The following is a 17,242-nucleotide window of genomic DNA, read 5'->3' on the forward strand; positions in this document are numbered from 1 at the left end:
TTTTTTTTTCTTTTTTAGATGTGTCCTGTCTTTCACCGCAAATGGACAGCAGTAAAAAGATCAAGTCCGGTGCCATTATAGTGTGCGATACGTGCGCTTTGTCCACCTCGGGTGCCATAGGTGCATGTGACGATTGTGAGTGTGCGAGGGGCGCCCATTTGTGAGATAAGAGTATAGCAGAGATAAGGGACGTGCAGACAGTCATAATGATTCTTTTGGCCTTATGTTGAACACCCTAAAACGCGCCATCCGGTCTCTGTGAGTTCACAGCTGTGGGGTCCAGGGGGATGCAGATTTTTGTGGGTGGAACACACAAATAGACTCGTCAATAGATGTTTTTTTTTTTTTTCAGAAAACAGAAAAACTTTTAGCCTTAATTGACCCCATGTTTAAAAATAAGTACTCTACAGAAATTGAAAAAAAAAAGCATTTACAGCAACCTGCATAGGTGGCTCCAAATCTCAAGTACTTCACTGCCCCTGAATTGTCCGGTTATTGTTATTACCTGGTGTGAAATGCAGCATTAGAAACCCTTGTCAGGTGAGTAAGAACATAAAAGTCCTTTTGTTGTGGACAGAATGAAAGGTTATGGCAGTTGAGAGCGAAATTAGAGGTTATAAATGAAATTGAATATTTCCTCCACGAGGACATTCGGGAGATTGAGAACGCAATCATCGCTGCCAGAGCTGACAAAGACTAAAACGGGTGTGAGCGCTGTTGTGTAAACCAGATTGGAAAAAAGTAAGATCCTGACATTGCGAAGGTTAGCCCTACAGTGTAGGAAGCAAAGGCAAGGGTTTTGTGGATGTGATCGGGGCAGGAGGAGGGAGGGAAGGAGAGAGGGAGGTGAAGGGAAGACGGGCAGGGAGAATTTGAGAAAGGCGAAGGAGATATGAGACAGCAGGGGCTTGAAAGAGGTAAAAGAAGAATTACCTGGCCAGGTTGATCTGAGAGGTCTCAGGAAGGTCATTCATTTGACACGGCTGGCTGCTCTCTGCCAACCCTGACCACCGGGTCATGCTCTCTCTTCCCATTTTTCTCTCTCTTTCTCTTCACGCGGTGTAATGTCTCTCAGGATGAAACTCTGGCAAGATGCCTCCCATAACACCTTCCCCCCCCCCCCCTGCCATGTCCTTCCTCTCTTTCTTTCATAATGTTTTCCTCTCCTTTAAGCTGCATCTCTCCTTCATCTCTTTGTCTCGTCCACGCTAAAACTCCAAGAATTGTAGAAAAACGTATAGAAATAGAAAAGTGTCGGCTATCAGATACACACAGTGATAGGCTTGGGAGATAATTGGTCAAAATAAAATGACTTGATGGAGAAATTATTAACATTTAAGAGGTCTGTTAGTCATCTTCATTGACAACATGTATAATATCTACTTTTTATCAAAAGTGCTGCCTTAAGGTTTGTTTATACTCCTGCAAGCTGTAGGGGGCTTACACTGGTGAAAAGATTTCTACCTGTGCGCTGGAGTGTCGGCATTGTTCTGCAATTACGCCGCTAAAACGCTACGCAGCGATTAGTCAGCTGTGTCGAGTTCCACTCTGCACTTCACACAATAGTGAGTGGAACTGAGCGGCTCATGTTGGAGTTGAAGTTAATTAATGTGGATCAACAGAGAGAAGACGTCTGAGCAAATGGCTTGGGTTGAAATGTATTTTGGTAGAGCCTTGCCTCTGGAACGTAGGTACGATGCAGGTACTGGATAGATACGGCGTAAAACTGGCGCACCTCTACAAACTGAGCTTCATCTGCACGCTCGCCTTTATCCTTTCGGGTCCTAACTACACCTTTCAGTGCTCGTATGATGGGCTAACCTTGCGGATCCCAGCAGTGATTATTTGTGTTTTTCAAGCTCTCTCAGCTTTCCTCACTCCGTGTCATTGTTTACAGGCGGTTCAAATACAGCTTTGAAGTGATTAATCCATATATCTACATCTCGAAACTCTTGCCGCGCTGAAGATGCTTTGCAAAGGGAGGTCCAATGATTCCACGAGAAGCTGGAGCGCGGGGATCCTTCAATCAAACACATCTGTTTACAGATATCGAGTTGTTTCTTCTAGTTTTCTGATGGTGCATTTGAGGGTCAAACAGTACTGGGGCTGTACTGACTTGTTGGATATTTGAACTCAAAAACACCAAATGGTACGAGTAACTGCTGCGGTACGTTTACAGCAGCCGTTCCATTTCTAGTTATAATTGTGCTCTGGCACGCCTAAATGGAACAGGCCCATTATTGATGTTATTAGTTTTATCAGTGCTCTTCCTGTCATAACATGTATGCTGTGAGCTCTGTCGCTGAGTTCATCATGTTTTGGATACCTCTGTGGAGTGAATATACGTGGTATTATTAGACCACTTCACTCGGTCATAGATAGAGGACAGGAAACTGACTGATAGCACTGAATGAACAGGTCGCCTAGGGGTGAACAGCAGACACTACGATACAGACTCAGACGTCTTTTTGTAGTCTTATGTTTTTGCCTTGACAATGTGTAGTCAAGATGAGGTGTGAACTTAACTTGACATAAAGAATAGGTGAGAACCGGATGAACAGAAAGACAATAACGCAGATTTAAAGGTAAAGAGAAGAGCTGTTGAGCGAGACAACAGGAGAGAAATGCGTAAAAGTAAGAGCAACACGAGGAGAATAACAGGAAGCTAAGGGTGAAAGAAAGGGAAAGGTGATGATGACATTTCGCTTTAAACCTGATATACTATTTTGCCACATGGGGCAGAAGACTGCAGCATGGTTTGATACACTGTATTTTTATTATTATTTTTTTTTTTTTGCACAAAAATAGAGTGGAAATGAAAATACAGCGGATGGAATATTAACTTTGAACTTAGCTGTTGTGTCAGATGTAAAACGATACTGGTTTGCCGTGTCAGAGTACAAAATATACGAGCCTTTAAAGTTTCGAGAGTTCATGACTCCTTTGCCCTTTCGGGGTCAGAAGGACATGCACTGTGGGATTGGCTGTACTTGTGCATGTACATGTGTGTGTGTGTTACTGTGTGTGCATTTCAGTGTTTCTAGTCAACTGCACATCTGACACGGTCTGAACCCTTAACCCCTTGCAGTGCAGATCCTTGGCTCAGGACGTGCATTGCTTGGCAGGCTACCCAGGAAACAGCAGTGGTGTGTGCGCGTGTGCATGTAGCTCTGTGTGTGTGTGTGTGTGTGTAATTGCTAGGTGTGTGGGAGAGGTGTTTGCAGTCGGTTCGGTTTTGGGCTTTCGCCTTGAGAAAACCTAAAATTCTTCCAAAATAAGCAGCTGAGCAAGACCGAGTTGAAAATATCAAAAGATATATCAACGTTCAAAGTATGCTTTAAATCCCTATTTTGTTACTTTTATTGGAAGGAAAAAAGACGACTGGGCGGATGCTCCTATGAACTATTGCCTTTTGAGAATCTAATTCAACCTGACACATCTCCGCTGTCTAAAGTGTTATTCTGAAAAACGCGACTTTTGCATTTTCTTTTCAAGTGCACCGAACTACATCTGCATCACTTCGGTTCCCCTCAGCCAGGCTTAGGCTCATTAAAACAGTCAGTAATACTGCATGTCAGTTTTTCCCATATGGACATTTATCAAGTCTAGGCCCGGGTTCATTTTCAGTTCCACCTCCACAGCTTGGAAAACCAGTCTGTGTGTACCTTGCAAGAACAAGGAGTTCCTAAGAAATTCTGAGCTGATTGTGGCTTTAAGCAGGTGATCTGTTATCAGTAATAGATTACATTCTAAAAGTAATCTTCCTTGTTCACGCTATAAATGCTTTTATGAGCCTCGGGCCTTGTACAGTATAAGTCTTTCATCTATAAGACTTTCAGCTGTGTGTTAGCTTTGCCAATAAGACATGCTGTTTAAGACTTGGCAGCTAGTCCGCAGCCCCCACAGTAAATGGTTTGCAGCTGACTTTTATGCATGGTGGTTTTCTAACTTTGCGAAATGATTTTTTTATTTATTTTATTCCATTTTTTTGCAGCCAATTCACTAAGGTTATCAACGTCCGATCCAGCGGCTCGTCTGTCAGCCTGCAGCATGTCTGTAACTTAGGAACCCTTTAATATTTACAGCACACCCACCTTTAGATGAAAATGTTGCGGCCTGTTGTTGAAACTATTACCTTTCGAAATTCGAAACGTGCCAAGACTTCGACAAGTTGATTGAAAAACCGAAGTAACTGAAAGACGCGTTGGTAGAGACGAAGATAAGTGTGTGGGAGCATGTGTGTGTTTATCCGCGGCGGTAAAACCATCCGTGGGAGGCATTCCTTTCTGCCTGCTTCGTAACTTGACTTAGTAATCACACAGAGACGCACACACCTTGCGTTTTAACAAGATGGGCCTGTTGTGCTTGTTCTCTGTAAAAGTGACAGCTAGAATACAGCAGGAAGGGAAGTTATAGCAAAGATAATAGAGGTTACTGTGTATGTGGGTGCATGCCTGTGTGTGCAGAGGGGAAAGAAGGTAGGGGAGGGCCCTGCACTTTAATTATTTACAGCTGAGCAACCGAAACTCCCTCTCTGTCTCCCTCTCTCTCCCTCTCTCTCTCTCTCTCTCTCTCTCTCTCAGTCTACCCTATAATCCGCAGTTAAGTAATAAACACAGTTAAAGTTTCCATCTCTCGCTCGCTCTATCATCCTGGGTGGCCACCAAACTGCCTGTGTGCGTGTCTGGATGCATGTGTGTGTGTTTTTGCCTCTTTGTCATGTTTTGTTTGCCCATCTTTGGCCACGGTGTGACCTTTCGTGACCCAAATTATGGTTCTTTTTACTTTACAGAAAGCAGATTTGATTCCATTTGTTTTTTTAGAAAGAAATATACAGAAACTTAAGTCATTCGAAAAGAAAAGGGTGAACAGATGAAATGGATTTAAATGCACAACAGAGACAGTAGGTAGGATGCAAAAGTAAAAGTTTTGCTGGGTGACGCAGTTGCGTTGCCTTTGCGTTCATTGCTGTTATTACACCTGTGTGAAAGCCTTTAAGATAGAAGAATATCAGGCTAAGGCACACAGCCTCACTTTCATTCTACTCCAAGCAGTCTGTGGAGAGCTCCTCTGGAAGAGGCTTTGAGCTTAAATCTCTAATTGTTGCAGCAGAAGTGGTTTCTGCTTTTATTGAGGTCGGAGGTCAAGCTTTGCTACGGCAAAGCACCACAGCAGGTGGGGTAGGTGGAGGCTGGCACACTCTTACCCTTCAGTGCATTATGCTGCCCGACATTATTTCTGCGTGACTAAAAAATAGCTCTGACTTTTTTTTCATGCTCATGCTGTGACCACGAGTACAGTGTTATTTATTCAAGCCTATGATTAAATGCACCTGCCCTAATTGAGATGCCGTAACTTTGCCCCATTTTCAAAAAAATATTATAGCAATAATGCAACAGGATTGGACTCCGGGGTAGATGCAGGGTTGGGAAAAAATAAAAAAGAATAAGTAATGCGATATAACATGTTTGCCAGTAGTTGAGCGGCGTTCGGTTTTATTTGCTGGAGTAATACTGCTCCAACTGTTCCAACTGTTTCAACTGTCGGTTGGTGGTTACAGCTTCCCGCTTTCAAATGGGCTACTGTATGCAAAGTCGTTCAGTTGCAGGAGTTAGATGCTTTGATAAACCGAGCTCAGTAAAACAGTGGGGCTGTGAAGTTTTACGGCCTCTCTGGGTTGTCAGGCCTGCTCGGTTCGAACAAAAAACAGTGAGCCCCTGTGTGTGTGCGGTTGCGTGTGTGGAGAAAAAAATAAAGGGTGGACGGAGGGCGTGTGCCCTCACCCTCCCGATGTTTTCTCTTTATGTTGCGCTCTGTTTGTCCTGGAATCCTGGGGGTGAAATTGGTCACAGGTGTGCTGCTCTTAAGAGAGAGAGAGAGAGAGAGAGAGAGAGAAACATGTGAAATATGCCATAAAAGTTGCAAGAAAAAAAGAAAAAGGCAAGCTTCAATGTAAATATTTAAATAACTGAGCTGCTGACGTGGTGAGTTGGCCGTGCATAGGTGGTTTTCGCCACTTTGTTTGTGTAATGCAGACATGAATCACAGCATGTAAAGCTGCAGAGGAAAAGTGAAAGAGGGACGAAGGGAGGGAAACGAGAGGGTCTGGGATGCGGAGCCAGGATGGTATGAGAAGTTGCTGACACCACTCCTCGGCCGTAGAGCATATAGAGCGCCTCTATATGGTCTGTGGGTGGCCTGAAACACTTTGCGAGAGTGCAGGAGTTTGAGCTTGTCCCGCGGAAAGTGAAACCCGCCGCTCCTCTCGAGTCCTACATCAACAACCAGAATGTTTTTGATGTGCTCTATTTTAAGGTGAGAGCGTTGAGAGTGTCTCTATCTGAATGCCTCTGTCTCTCTCCTCTGTCTGTGTGTGCTTTGTGCATTCCTCTCAGTGCACTATGTGAAAAAAAAAAAAAAAAAAAAAAAAAAAAGGGCTTGCCTGGGTAACTTTTCCTCAAGTTAATGATTCAGAAGAGGTTTTGGCAGACTAAATTATCACCCTCTGAAAGGACCCATTCATATCCTACATGTGACCGGCACATATCTGCCCTAATATTCAGCTCAAGCCAAGAAAATTTGAAGCAAAAGTGCAACAAACCTCATCTGGTGCTATATCACTCCTGGCCTGAACAAACTAAAATTGCCATCATTTTTTAAAGAAAATGCAGACAATGGATAATATATATTGAATACTGTTGTTTTCTAAGTGATGGCTCCCTGAAAGAGCTGCTTTCAAGGTGTTACTTTCTTTAACCCCTGTTTTTTTCTGATGGGGTACATTCAAATACGTGCTGGTTAACCATGCAGACCATAAATCACTTAACTGGTGCGTTAGCTGGTTCAGCTTCTGAGACGTTCCGCACATGCACCTCTTTTGCCAATCCTCATATGAAAATCATGAGATGAACCCCCCCCCCCCCCCAGATGAAAGAGCAGAAAGTGAGCCGGCGTAATATGACAGCTAAATTGACGGCATTGGGCCGGCTAAGCTGACTGTTCTGAAGGTCTAATGAAAGGTTCCTTTGAGAGGCCATGTCAGCAGGTGAATGGAGGTGAAATATGTAGGCTCCCTCTTTCCTTCTCTCGCTCCCCCTCTCCCCACCTGTCCTCTGCTCTCCCCATCTCTTTCTGCCTCTTTCTCCCGCCTGAAAAGAAAGCCTGTCTCTGCCTTGATAACCAGAGTTATTATCAGCTCCGATGGTGGTCTGAGACCTGTGCATGTGTGACTGAAGGCCACAAACACTCATCACAGCTTGAATTTATACCATGAACAATCCTACTTTCAGGGAACTTGTGTGCAGTGAAGGCTGAAGCAATACAGTTTATATACAGTATCTATCTATCTATCTATCTATCTATCTATCTATCTATCTATCTATGCGTGCTAACGGAGGATGGCATTCCACTACAGCTACCAGCTACCTTTGATGGCCCTTCGTGATTTATAGCAACATTAAAAGGCTGTTGCCGGCGTCTGCATTTTTTATTTTATGCTCCCTCTTCCTTGCATGAGGAGATGCCGTGACTGATTAGTGCGACACAGTTTAGTGAGACTGCAGTCAGACTGTGCTGCGTGCTTTTCAGCGATTCGATTTCAAATCTAACATCGCGGCTTTGGCGGAAAGTTTTCAGAAAAAAAAATAAATAAGAATGTCTCTTTTGATTACAGAGCCACTGGACGTACAGTGTCGGACAGGGCAAAGAGGGAATTCAGTAAACTCACTGGGACGCGCAAAAGTCACGGCTAACGTGTTTACTCTGTGTTTGAAAACGCCTCCGCAACGCACCGCCGGTTTAACTGACTCTGACAATTCTATTAGTTTTTGCAGAAAAAAAACAAAACCAAACAGGGAATAAATTAAATCACATACTTATTGAAGGACATGTTTTTACACGATCCCTCTTTTTCTGTTTCCGTTCATAAGTGAGTAGTACTTCTCACCGTTCAAACCGCAGCTCAAGACAAAAATGGAATCTGACACCACCTTGCATCAGGCCCCTGGGCTAGTGCGAGAGACAATATGTTGTTCTAATATGCTAATTCCGCATTAAGGATTCAGTGAAAATGAGCGTGTGAGATGATCACACCATTAAAAGTTAGCATTAGCAATGTAGTATGTTAATCAGGCCAGATGGGACCATTCTGTTTGTGTAAATGAACTCTCTCCACTTGTTTGCGGGGAGACCTGGAAAGATAATCTTTGACAGGCCTTTGAAAATATTTTAGTTAGAAATACACTGCGTTTGTGTGAAATATATTGGCTGAAGCATATTTTCTGAAATATACAACTTCAAGAAACCCCCCTGGGTACCATCCTGCTATCGACCTGCGATGTGCAGTGCATTCCAAGAGTTTTAGATGATTATGAGCTGTAATTTTTTTAATTTTTTATCCATTCCCCATATGTTGTTTACTTAATATTTTGGATGATCTCCCGTAAGAAAAAAAACTAAAATACTAAACAAGTCAGTGGAGCAAAGCTTTTAAAGGGAAGTGAAGCTTTCTTCATTATCCCGTACACCTGTCTCAGTTAGGCTGCTCTACAGCGCCTACAACTGGTTCAGGATACAGCTGCCGGATTACTAGTCGCCGTGTCCACGTCACCCCAGTTCTTGCATATCTTCACTGGCTCCCAATAAAATATAGGGTCACATTCGTAACCCTTCTGATCACCTTTCAGGCACTACACAACCTTGCCCCAAGTTACACCTCCGATCTTTTAACTTCATACTCTGCTCTCCCACTGCGATCTTCTTATCGGTGCCTTCTTTTCATTCTTTGCTGTGCTGGCCCTGACCTTCTTGAATCAACTTCCTAACAATATCAGGACTCACTGGGCTGTTTTAAGCTGCTTTTAAAGACTCACCACTATAGACAAGCCTTTTCTCAGATTACCATGCTTTCACTACCTGATTCACCGCCAGATTTGCTTGAGTTGTGGATTCATGACACGTTTTATTGCTTTACACCATTCTTTGTTTGTACTTTATTTCTCTTTTACTGCATTCATTTTCTGGGCATTTTGTGCTGCACTCTACTGATATACAATACAACGTGATATTAAATCATGTGGCGCTGCAGGATTTCACCGAAATTGACTGCAGGAGTTCCGTCCTTCAAACTAGTTGTAATCATGTTTAGGTCTTACGCTTAAAATCAGATTTTAGGTGCTTGAGGTCACACTGAGGTCTTATTTGTGCGGTTATTCTGAACTGCACTTAATAAACATATGGATGTACGGTATCCCCTGTGAATCTTCAAGCATGCTTCTCAAACTTTTAATCAATGGCACACATCCAGATTTCTGATTTACAAAATATTGGAGCAAGTCAAGCAGAAACCTGGCAATAGAGTTTTATGGGTCAGTTACGGCAACAACCATGGCCAAAGGCATCAGATTTTGCAGTTGCCCCTCGTCCACCTACCTATGTCCCAATTGCAGTATTTCAGGACCGCCTAACCGGACTTTCTTCAAATTCGGCACAGAAGGTAAATTGGACTAAAGGATGAACTGATGACATTTTAACAGTCAAAGGTCAAGGCCACCGCAACCTCTCAAAACACGTAACTCAGCTCACGAGCACAAAACCACGAGTGAAAACCGTGAGGGAATTTCTTGACATACAAATCTGGACTCAAGGCTGCATGGACTAGAATTTGGCGGTCAAAAGTCACCGTGGCCTCACAAGAAACATTTTTTGGCCTTAACTCAACATGTCATCTGCAAATTATGGTAATAAACAAGTGATGACATTTTATATCCAAAAGGTCAAAGGTCAACTGTCATGCTGCTGCTGCTGCAAAAAAAAAAGACAAACAAACAAAAAAAACTTCAAAGCCTGCATATCTAATGTGAGTCTAAACAGACACGGAAGTAAACCACAGCTTGATTGGTCGGCGGAGGCAAACAACCACAAGGAAGTCATTACTGTGTCTTAACAGGGGTGATCATTTCTGATTTTGTTAGCCCACCACTTGTGGATAAATGCAGGAAAAAACAGCTGTTGGTAGTATAAACGGTTGGCGAGGGCAAATTCCCCCTGTTAAAATGCATTACTTCGTCCCCATAACACTGTCATTACCCTAACAACACTGAACAAACTGTTTCACACATAGCCTAATATCCCTCCTTCTGCCAAAGTCAGTGTGTTTTCCACCACTGTCCCCAGGCATGTTCTGGCTCTCTGGCTCCATAATCCGGGGCATATTCTGAGATCCTCAACCCAGTAGCAAGCTTTGTCTTTGGGCTTAAGACCAGCTCTGCTCTTGGGAGGTCCAACAGCTCCTCCAAAGACCTTCTAGTCTTTTTTTTGTGTGCGTGTGTGTGTGTGTGTGAGAGAGAGAGAGAGAGAGAGAGAGGATTTTTTATATTCAGTCATGCTGTCCCAATCCCCAGGACAATTAGAGGTCTTCACAGAGCAGTTTACAGAAAGTGCAGAGAAGCTGAGTGCTGTTTTGGAAGTTGCAACGGTCCCTTGTGTGACTGAGCAGGCTTGGAACAACAACATTAAAAACGATAACTTGCACAACACAAAATCAGAAAGTTTTCATCTCCTCGCTCAGTGTGCTTTATTCCACGAATAACAACAGAGGTCTGAGGCGCATAGATTGTAGATAGTATCACGCTGTGCTAATACATCTTTACCTGTCAGAATCATGCAGAGTATTTGTTGAGAAGGGACGTATCATGGTTACGTGACCTCTAGCGGTCATGTGAGACGGCATCAATCGCAACAGCAAAGGTCCCATAGTAATATATGTTTATAAAGGGAACAAAGGAGGTCAAGGGATGATATGGAGTCACAATGCATGACACAGTGAAGGGAGGCCGATGGGGTGGGTGGATGCACCAAGAAAACACTGGACTTTAACAAGTAAAATAGGTTTCTGTTAATCCTGACCTTTCCATAACCTCAAATCACATGTTCAGAACGCCGTCATTTCAGCCGTTTTTTTCATAGTTTATTTGAGTTATATCTCTTGCCAAAGCTATGATTCTACATGCGAGGGTTGCAAGGAGGTTAAGGTTGTGCATTGCAAACAACACAGTATGCGCTGCACTGAATATACAAAGCAACTGTCACAACAAATTCCCCACATTCTTCTGATATGAGCGAGTTTGGCCTTCATTTTCACTATCTGTCCTAAGAAAATAGCAAATTAAAGCCCTGAAACCAACCGGCGTTACTCAGCATCCACTTACTAGATCTATTAAGCAGTCAATTTGGAGGTGTAAAATTACCAGGATGCACTCGTTCACCTTTCGCTTGTGCATATGACTCCTGCTACCAAACTAAACACTGCTCTCTCTGCCCCCCCCCTCTTCTCGGCTATTATCTTGTCAGCATGAGGTCATTGTCTGAGCCAAGCCCAATGATGTCATTTCCTTCATAAACAAGTCCAACTTCCTCTTGGGAGTCCGTATCAGCTGAGTTTATCCTGTGAGTGTCCCAGTGGGAACTGGATGTGTTTCAGAGTGTTCTTCCCTCCCCCTCAGTATTAAGAAACACTTGTAGCTTCTTTTCTACAGCTGGATGAGCTGCAGTAATCACAGTATTCTCTCCACCAGACTTTGTTTAGCTCCACAGTGTTTTACAAAGCATAAGAATAGGCTTCTGGTGTACTGCATAACCTCAAAAGGCTAGTTTGGTGAGACAAATGTTGACCTTAAATCCGCACTGTGTATATGTAGAGTCTGCTTTAATTCCCTGACTCACTGAATAGATTAACACAGTGAAAGGATTTTTGGTGGAGCATTGTTTGCTTTGTACAGCAATGTGGATCAACTATGCAATTACAGCCTACACTGATGTCAATGCCCAGGCACTACATAATGACAAATTCAACAGCTTCACCCTGTTTGACAATTTAAAAAGCACTAGATTTTTCAAGCACAGGTTGCAGTTATGTGATTTGGGAAGGTAAAGAGAACGTCTACTGTATGCAATGTTGTTTTGGGAGGTTTTATGGAGCAGAGCACAGCTGTAGCCTGCCTGCAACAACATGGGCTGGGTTATTGTATTTAGCCAATGTAATCACAATCTAGAATGAGCTTTAAAGCTGCTGGTTACTGTTGAGGGGAAAAAGAGCCCTGTTTGCTTTGCCAAATCCCCTCCTTGCTGGGTTTCTCATGGAAGGCTGATATGGGTTAGGAGTTTAGCACCGCTACACACCCATGTGTTTTAACAGTTCTCCGCCACACATGTTATCAGCTGAGCCATGAATGTGGGAAAACCCCGCAGACAGAATGACATCATGCCCCGTGTAAAACTAGATATATTTTAACACACAAGGGCGTTACTGGGAGGAGAATGCAGGAAGTGGGAGAGATTGTTGAAAACAACTTGAACTAATGAAAACTAACAAAGACACACAGTGTGTTTTCCTTTGCATGATGTGAAAAGGTGCAAAAGTGCACCGCAACAGTTTATGGAAAGAAAAATACGGTGGGAGAGCAGTTTAGGAAGATCAAAGGCAGGGAGAAGAAATCCAAGTTGTGAATCATCCTTAAATTAGATTTCCAGCAAGAACTTTGCACCTCTAATAACTAGCTCCCTTGACATTTTCAAAGTAATGTTGACTTTCTGACCTGCATTTATGTGTTAATAATTGATTCTTAGCTTCAAATACTTTTTTTAAAAACTGCTCCTTTAAATGCTCTTTGTCGCTGAAACGTTTTTAACAGCCAAAGCTGCTCAGCATGTGCTATCAGTTTAGCCATAATGAGCAAGAAGCCCAGTGGCAGAATGACATAATTTATAGTTTAGAGCTAACATACAGGGGTGGAACTGGAAAATAGTAGGGAATCTTTGGAAATAAGTGAGCATTAAGAACAATGGAAACAATGATGGCTGCAGTTTTTTTAAGTTTTTTTTTGGAAAAGGGGGATGATGAGAAGCCGTAATTCACTCACAGTAGAAACTTGAGCAAGCCGAAGTAATTGCTTTCGACAAGAACACAAACAGCCGGCGCAGTGTCTCATCGGTGCTGAGTGGGGAAGCTGAAGATGAGGAGTACTGTCTCGCCAGCAGTGGAGTCTACAGTGTAGGCATCTCAAATGAAGGGCGCTGGTGATCGCGCTGGGGCCCCCCGAACCGGCAGCTGAACTTGTAGGAGTTTCTTTCAACGTATCAACTCACAGCTGAGGTTCTTGCAGATTCTGTAGCTTATAATGACCAACTTTCAATGGAAGTCAATGATATGAAGGTGGAAATGCTTGAGGAATACTTGGCCGTTTTGTAAGGCTGTTGCTCATAGTGTTAACATAGTGTCAGAATTGGTCTACATGTGTTACAAGGTGATGCAACAGAGTAGATGGAGCTCCTTTTAAATAGAAGGAGCTATCTACCATGAATGTTTAAGAAAAAATACAGCGTGTCAGAACAAAATGGAATTGATAGTGGGATATGATATTTGGGTGGACATCGTAAGACCAACGCATCATGTAATGATCCAAAGTGAACATAACTTCCCCTCAAATGCATTGTGCATTAATAGTTAATACGTACATTAATGAGGATGCACCATTGATCAACATTTGATTTAAAAGGCTGGAGTCATATGAGCACTGGTACTTTGTAGCACTGCTGAGAGAGAAGTGTTTGGCTGCACACATTATTAAACTAAAAGGGGAAAAAGCTTCAAAGAAGATTACATCACCATCATCTTCACCACCATGACCACTGTACTGACCAGCACCATCATCTGCACCCCCGCCGCCATCATCATCATCATCATCATCATCATCTCCCAGAGCTCAGTGCAGTAGCATAATGACTCTGAGATTTAAAACCCTGCTGGAAAGATGACATCATTCCTTTCCCCCTCCATAACTCTCCAGTGCACCACTGTCAGAGCCGAAGAGCAGGGAAGCAGTTGTGTAAATGATGTGATGTGCTGGCATCTTTGCAGGAATTGTCAGCTGCTTTGCTGTCTACATCTCACAGAAAGTGCCCCGTAGGAAAGTTGACATCATTCACACGCTGCAGAACAATAACCACCATCCCTAATCCTCTGACATAAAATTGACATATGTGCAGAAAAGGGAAACCATATGACAACAGTGGGAATCGTTGGCCCTTCTGCAGGAATCATCAGCTGTTTGGCATTCGGGAAATGAATTGAGGGGATTGTATTTCAGCAGAGCAGCAGACTTGCAAGAGACATAGTCCATGAACTGTGACTGTAAGGGTTGAAACCTTCTCCATGAAATGCCGTCACACATCTCTGCGCAACGCTCCATGTGTATGTACAGTGTAACGTCGAAGATCGCTTAACAACCCTCCAGAGTGTGAGTGCAGTCTTACCCTCAGGCTAAATGACACAATTCATAGACGGAGGAATCTCGGTGAAAAACTTGAAACCGAAAAAGAAAAAACGAGAAGGTCATAACGAAACCACAGAACTCAAGGTTACAAGCCTAAAAACTTGGTTAAAAAGGGTTGATCTGCCTCGGGTGCTTGAGGTTGTTAAACTAAAACCATATGTGCTACAAGCAAAATTAATCCTACTGGGAAGGGTGATGCCAACTGTCTCAGATAGATGTGTGCAGAACTCGTGGATTAGCACCCTGAAAGTGACAGCATGGTGGGAAATCATGACCACACTGCTAGAAAGGTATGTGTTTGCTAGCTGTCAATGTTTTCCTAGGGAGGGGGGATAAAGAGAGAGAGAGAGAGAGATCGTGCGTGTGTTTCTGGCCCCAAATGCCAGAGACACAGTCATGCGTGGACGTACACACAACACTGTAGCAAAGTGGTGTGGTTTCACAGAGAGCTGGCAGCAAGGTGATATCATCTCGCTCAAATGTACTGCAGCTCTAGTAATATGCATCAGCTAATGTGTCAGTGTGCGGTGTGTGTGAGTGGGTACACTTTCATATTTGCACCACAGTAGTCACCAGTGTGACACAGAAGCCTCTGACACATTTTAAATTTTGAATGAAGTCATTTCTAGCATGCAAAGGGTGCCTCCAGAGTGATGTACAGTATACTGTACATGTGTCATTCTGTGCCGTGTATATTGTGTATAGGCGCGTCATGCTGGCCAACCAACCAACCTACAAAAACACATACTGTACTAATCTACACCGATCAGGCGTAACATTATGACCACCTTCCTAATATTGTGTAGGTCTCCCTTGTGCCTCCAAAACAGTTGTGACTCATCAGAGAATGGACATGGGCCTTCTGAGGGTGTCCTGTGGTGTCTGGCAACAGCATGTTCTTAGTGGGGGCCTTTGGGTCCTATGGATTGAGTGGAGGGGCCTCTGTGGATCAGACTTGTTCCAGTGCATCCCACAGATACTTGATCAGTTTGGGATCTAGTGAATTTGGAGGCCAGGTCAACACTTTGTGATGTTCTTAATGTTTTTTTGAGTTGTTCCTAAACTGTTTTTGTGTGTCTGTGCCAGGCTGCATCCTGCTAGGGATGGCTGCTGCCACCAAGGAATGCCATTGCTGTAGGGTGTGTAGCTACCTGGTCTGGTCTGGGTGGGTGGTACATGTCTAAGTTACATCCACACGAATGCCATTTCCAAAAGTTTCCCAGTAGAACATCGAATTGTCACAAGATGGTCAATGTCATTTACTTCTCCTGTCAGTGCTTTTTAATGTTGTGGCCGATAGGTGTAGTTACTCATATTGCTCCCTCATCAATTGATGTTCCTCTGATGACCAATGGCTTTAAATGAAAAAAAAAATAAAAATGCTAGTGACGATTTCTAAAATCCATGTGTTTGGCATTTATACTGTAACACAGTTAAAAATCAAGATGATATGGCATCTAGGGGCGGCACAGTGGAATGGTGGTTAGCACTGATGCCTCAAAAGTTCCAGGTTCGAATCCAGACCGACTGGGGCCTTTCTGTGTGGAGTTTGCATGTTCTGTGTCTGCGTGGGTACTCTCCGGGTACTCCGGCTTCCTCCCACCCGCGACCCTTCACAGGACAGGCGGTTACAGAAGATGAATGAATACGGCATCTAGAGCCTCCAGCACAATATGCTATCTAACTCTATAAATGTCTGATACAGGGTGGCTACATGTGTTATCTGATACATTTGCATCAGTGTTTCATAGTTTTTTCTTCTTTGGCTCAGCTTGTAGAGTCGTTCAGCAGGGTTATCTGTTCTCACGAGTCCAAGGAGAAGGATGAGTATCTCCTTTTATTGTCAGCACCACCGGAAAGCCCGTAAAAGGGTCTGTGGGCTTTAACAGCCTGAATCACTGATACGTAATGAATCATTTGCAGGCAGAGCAGAGAGAACTATAGTAATGAGAGCGGAGTTTGGCGTCTCCACATACCAGTGGGAAACTGCATATGCTGAGCTTGGCTCGGGCCTCAAAGGGGCGATGACATCACTGTATGAATAATGAAAGTTTGATGCCTCAAGTGCTCTGTATATGTTACACTCTCTTTAGATGTGTCCTTAGGAACAATGCTTGGTCTGTGACTCAAGTGAGTCATGTTCACTTCTATACAGAAAACGCCGCGCTTTGTTTGTAAATCAACTGAACAAGAGGGAATAAGTTTGCCAGCTGAATCATTATGAAAACCATGTGGCTCATTTACCTACATGTGAATCAGCTCCAATAGCATGATTTTGCAGTAGGTGCTCGCAATCAGTCACGCGGCTGTGTATTTATTAAAAGTGAAACAGTAAATGATCGTCTCTGACTGAAGTTGACACGGAGTAGTTTTTTTTTTTTTAAGTGACACATCTGGTGCTTTGAGCTCCAGCTCTTACATAGGGATGTGGTGGTGTACGTTACAGATCTAAAGGATTTTTCATAATTTTTGTCCATATTTTAGAGGTCCCATTTGGGTTTAGATGTTCTGATGTTCAGAAGGAGTTGGGAGAGTGTTTGAACTGGAACGGGGATGTAAATCAAAGTGTAGTGTATGACCATGTTCTCTAGGTAAATGGACTAGGTCTCGAAAGGTCTCGAAGCCTTCACCTAATCATTTTTGGAATCCCTCACAGCAGAGACACGCACACATACAAACTGCTAGACTTGTCTTCCTTCCTATGGAACGTCAGCTCTTCCTTGTTTATCTAGTTGCCATAAAAACACAATCAGCCACAAGTCAACACCGAACGACTCCAAACAAGCAGGATTATTGCTCTAATTAAGCTTTAATAAGCCCTTATTAAACGGCCGCAGGCCTCGTTAGGCGCTTCATTAAGCCATTTCATCCTTTTATTCCTTCATTAAGTCTCTTTTTGTTCTCTCTTTTCT

The 17,242-nt window shown here is 43.3% G+C and overlaps 1 long non-coding RNA gene across 1 annotated transcript in view; it reads left to right on the top strand.

Annotated features, from left to right (window-relative positions):
• LOC311497635 overlaps positions 1-17,242 on the top strand; it is a 103,109-nt gene that overhangs the window by 32,116 nt on the left and 53,751 nt on the right. The gene's annotated exons all lie outside the window — the stretch shown is intronic.

This window comes from Chelon labrosus (assembly GCF_963514085.1).
Source record: "Chelon labrosus genome assembly, chromosome: 12".
In the NCBI taxonomy this organism is placed as follows: Eukaryota; Metazoa; Chordata; class Actinopteri; order Mugiliformes; family Mugilidae; genus Chelon; species Chelon labrosus.